We start from the raw sequence: 5,690 nt of genomic DNA on the forward strand, positions 1-5,690 counted from the left end.
GCTGCAGACGCTCTCTCTCTCTCTGGGACACTTCCTGGTGTCTCTCTCTCTGGGACACTTCCTGGTGGGACACAGCGACAGACTCAGAGTTAGTTAATGAAGCGTTATGGAAGGAGAAGTCCTGGTATGTCGTGGATATTGATTGATTGAGAATGTTTATTTTGGTCCCCTATACAATTCACAATACAGATATAAAAAAAATGTACACAGTCACAATGCATCCACCATACACCACGGCTTCTCATTCCATAACGCTTCTATACAACGGTTACCACATCTATCTGTCAATATTTCACAAAAGAAAGACAAGACAAACTTTTAATTAATGTATTTTAATGGAACTATGTTTTATTTTAAGTGTATTCATCCGCTGAACAGTTGTTTATCGGTTGCTAAGCAACGGTAAGAATGTAACTTCGCTGTAACGCAAACTGACCAATAGAGACGATGGACCAGTTACCCTAACCCTTAGTTAACACCCTCTAACCAGACCAGACTGGTTTGATTGATTGAAAACTTTATTAGAATGTTTGCAGAAGTAGGTACATGAAAGTACATATTACATACAAGGTCAACTAACAGGATAAAAACCCAAGAAAGCCACTGGCTTATTTCAATTGGGGTCCTTGATTTTCAATTCATCGTTACATGTAAGACAGACATAAGAAAAAAACTAGTACTATCTACAAGATAATACAGACAAATAACTATTACTATCTACAAGATAAAAATACATCCATCATGGGAAGAACAATACAACAAAACATAAGGTATGTACAGCGGGTAGGACAGGTGGGGACATACACCACAGGTGGGGGCGGGGGACAAAACACAAAGTATGTACAGTGGGTAGTTCGGGTCTTTTAATCTGATTTTTGATTTAGAGGGTCCAGTTACGGATTGCAGCCTCCTGTAAATGTTTTTTGAGAGTGGTTTTGAAGGTGGGCTAGTTAACACTCTCTAACCAGACTGGTTAGTTAACACACTCTAACCAGACTGGTTAGTTAACACACTCTAACCAGACTGGTTAGTTAATAAGTAGTTAACATAAGGTGGCAGACAGTATTAGGTTTCATTGATCTGGAGGGATGGTGACTCTATATCTAAACTAAAGACAAGCAAATATAAATATACAGTTCTCTGTATAGCAGGGCTGGGGCTAGCATGGTTAGGGCTAGCAGGGTTAGCATGGTTAGGGCTAGCAGGGTTAGCATGGTTAGGGCTAGCAGGGTTAGGGTTAGCAGGGTTAGCATGGTTAGGGCTAGCAGGGCTGGGGTTAGCAGGGTTAGCATGGTTAGGGCTAGCAGGGCTAGCAGGGTAAGGGTTAGCATGGTTAGCATGGTTAGGGCTAGCAGGGTTAGGGCTAGCAGGGCTGGGGTTAGCAGGGTTAGCATGGTTAGGGCTAGCAGGGCTGGCATGGTTAGGGCTAGCAGGGCTGGGGTTAGCAGGGTTAGGGCTAGCAGGGTTAGGGTTAGCAGGGTTAGCATGGTTAGGGCTAGCAGGGCTGGGGTTAGCAGGGTTAGCATGGTTAGGGCTAGCAGGGCTGGGGTTAGCAGGGTTAGGGTTAGCATGGTAGGGCTAGCAGGGCTGGGGTTAGCAGGGTTAGCATGGTTAGGGCTAGCAGGGCTGGGGTTAGCATGGTTAGCATGGTTAGGGCTAGCAGGGCTGGGGTTAGCATGGTTAGGGCTAGCAGGGCTGGGGTTAGCAGGGTTAGCATGGTTAGGGCTAGCAGGGCTGGGGTTAGCAGGGTTAGCATGGTTAGGGCTAGCAGGGCTGGGGTTAGCAGGGTTAGGGTTAGCATGGTAGGGCTAGCAGGGCTGGGGTTAGCAGGGTTAGCATGGTTTAGGCTAGCAGGGCTGGGGTTAGCATGGTTAGGGCTAGCAGGGCTGGGGTTAGCATGGTTAGGGCTAGCAGGGCTGGGGTTAGCAGGGTTAGCATGGTTAGGGCTAGCAGGGCTGGGGTGTGTATGTGGCTGATATGAGTCAACATGAAGGTGAAACTGAGACGACCAGCGGTGTGACTCATATGAGACTGAGACGGTTGGCGAGGCGGGGATCACGTCTCTACACAACACTGGAGACTGGCCCCACCTCCTCTACACAACACTGAACACTGGCCCCACCTCCTCTACACAACACTGAACACTGGCCCCACCTCCTCTACACAACACTGGAGACTGGCCCCACCTCCTCTACACAACACTGGAGACTGGCCCCACCTCCTCTACACAACACTGGACACTGGCCCCACCTCCTCTACACAACACTGGAGACTGGCCCCACCTCCTCCACACAACACTGGAGACTGGCCCCACCTCCTCTACACAACACTGGAGACTGGCCCCACCTCCTCTACACAACACTGGAGACTGGCCCCACCTCCTCTACACAACACTGGAGACTGGCCCCACCTCCTCTACACAACACTGGAGACTGGCCCCACCTCCTCCACACAACACTGGCCCCACCTCCTCTACACAACACTGGAGACTGGCCCCACCTCCTCTACACAACACTGGAGACTGGCCCCACCTCCTCTACACAACACTGGACACTGGCCCCACCTCCTCTACACAACACTGGAGACTGGCCCCACCTCCTCTACACTACACTGGACACTGGCCCCACCTCCTCTACACAACACTGGAGACTGGCCCCACCTCCTCCGATCACGTCTCTTCACTACACTGGCTCCCCGCTGGTGGAATGAGCTCCCCACGGCTGTCAGAACGGCAGAGTCACTACCCATCTTCCGTCGTAGACTGAAGACCTCCATCTCTTCAGGTTACATCTTAACTGCTCCTCCTGAGACATCTTCTGCCCTCACCACTACGTCTCCTAAAGACACCTGCTTTCCCCTCTACTGTGTCCCTAAGAACTTCTATCGCCCCCTCTGTTCCTCCAGTATTTATTTCGATTTTTATTTTTTTAATAAATAAATAAATAAAAAGTTTTAGAAGAAGGTGATAGGAGAAGGTTTTTCCTTCTATCAGTGGCCCCGCGCCTGAGCTGGATTACTCTTCCTGCTACGAATGGTGGACTGATGATTCACATGCTTAGCATTCAAATGTATTGATTGTAAGTCGCTTTGGCTGATAAGACGTCTGCTAAATGCCAAACATGTAAATGTAAATGTAACCCGGGAGGTTTTTCTTACTGGGAATCTCAGCTGCTGAGCGCAGTCTCAGGGCTGCGTTCGTAAATACGCTCTGGAAATCTGATCAGCACTCGTGGAATGCTTCTTGTCCAATCAAATGACTTGGTCTCTCTATGAGCTGAACCCAGTGTGCGCTCCGGCGCTCTCAGAGCGAATTTACCAACGCAGCCTGTGTGTGACGCGGTTAACGTAGCTTGGTTGGCATGGTAACAGGGTAAGGGCTAGCATGGTAACAGGGTCAGGGTTGGCATGGTAACAGGGTAAGGGCTAGCATGGTAACAGGGTTGGCATGGTAACAGGGTCAGGGTTGGCATGGTAACAGGGTAAGGGTTGGCATGGTAACAGGGTTGGCATGGTAACAGGGTCAGGGCTAGCATGGTAACAGGGTCAGGGTTGGCATGGTAACAGGGTCAGGGTTGGCATGGTAACAGGGTCAGGGTTGGCATGGTAACAGGGTAAGGGTTGGCATGGTAACAGGGTCAGGGTTGGCATGGTAACAGGGTTGGCATGGTAACAGGGTCAGGGTTGGCATGGTAACAGGGTCAGGGCTAGCATGGTAACAGGGTCAGGGTTGGCATGGTAACAGGGTTGGCATGGTAACAGGGTTGGCATGGTAACAGGGTCAGGGTTGGCATGGTAACAGGGTTGGCATGGTAACAGGGTAAGGGTTGGCATGGTAACAGGGTTGGCATGGTAACAGGGTCAGGGCTAGCATGGTTGGCATGGTAACAGGGTAAGGGCTAGCATGTTAGATACTGAATGTAACAACGTTAGCTTAGCCGCAGCGTTAGCTAGCTGACTGTGTCCCAGACAGATGACGTGTAAGCTAGCCGTTTTAATAAAAGTGGTTTTCTATTACGATACAGAGGCTGCGTTCGTAAACTCGCTCCGACAGCGCCGGAGCGCACACTGGGTTCAACTCCATAGAGCGACCAAGTCATCTGATTGGAAGAGAGGCGTTCCACGAGTCCTGGTCAGATGTCCAGAGCGAGTTTACGAACGCAGCCTGAATGTAACAACGTTACAATGTGACTGGAGGCTTCAGACTGGGGCTTCTAACCTGAGATAACATGATGAAGGCTAATATATATATAATATAACTGTATCACTATTCAGATAGTTATAACATGATGTCACTGTATCATTATTCAGATAGTTATAACATGATGTCACTGTATCATTATTCAGATAGTTATAACATGATGTCACTGTATCATTATTCAGATGGTTATAACATGATGTCACTGTATCATTATTCAGATAGTTATAACATGATGTCACTGTATCATTATTCAGATAGTTATAACATGATGTCACTGTATCATTATTCAGATAGTTATAACATGATGTCACTGTATCATTATTCAGATAGTTATAACATGATGTCACTGTATCATTATTCAGATAGTTATAACATGATGTCACTGTATCATTATTCAGATAGTTATAACATGATGTCACTGTATCATTATTCAGATAGTTATAACATGATGTCACTGTATCATTATTCAGATAGTTATAACATGATGTCACTGTATCATTATTCAGATAGTTATAACATGATGTCACTGTATCATTATTCAGATAGTTATAACATGAAGGATGTCACTGTATCATTATTCAGATAGTTATAACATGATGTCACTGTATCATTATTCAGATAGTTATAACATGATGTCACTGTATCATTATTCAGATAGTTATAACATGAAGGATGTCACTGTATCATTATTCAGATAGTTATAACATGATGTCACTGTATCATTATTCAGATAGTTATAACGTGAAGGATGTCACTGTATCATTATTCAGATAGTTATAACATGATGTCACTGTATCATTATTCAGATAGTTATAACATGATGTCACTGTATCATTATTCAGATAGTTATAACGTGATGTCACTGTATCATTATTCAGATAGTTATAACATGATGTCACTGTATCATTATTCAGATAGTTATAACATGATGTCACTGTATCATTATTCAGATAGTTATAACATGAAGGATGTCACTGTATCATTATTCAGATAGTTATAACATGAAGGATGTCACTGTATCATTATTCAGATAGTTATAACATGATGTCACTGTATCATTATTCAGATAGTTATAACATGAAGGATGTCACTGTATCATTATTCAGATAGTTATAACATGATGTCACTGTATCATTATTCAGATAGTTATAACATGATGTCACTGTATCATTATTCAGATAGTTATAACATGAAGGATGTCACTGTATCATTATTCAGATGGTTATAACATGAAGGATGTCACTGTATCATTATTCAGATAGTTATAACATGATGTCACTGTATCATTATTCAGATAGTTATAACATGAAGGATGTCACTGTATCATTATTCAGATAGTTATAACATGATGTCACTGTATCATTATTCAGATAGTTATAACATGATGTCACTGTATCATTATTCAGATAGTTATAACATGAAGGATGTCACTGTATCATTATTCAGATGGTTATAACATGAAGGATGTCACTGTATCATTATTCAGATGGTT

This window comes from Nansenia antarctica (genome assembly GCF_963989245.1).
Source record: "Nansenia antarctica genome assembly, chromosome: 5".
Lineage (NCBI taxonomy): Eukaryota > Metazoa > Chordata > Actinopteri > Argentiniformes > Microstomatidae > Nansenia > Nansenia antarctica.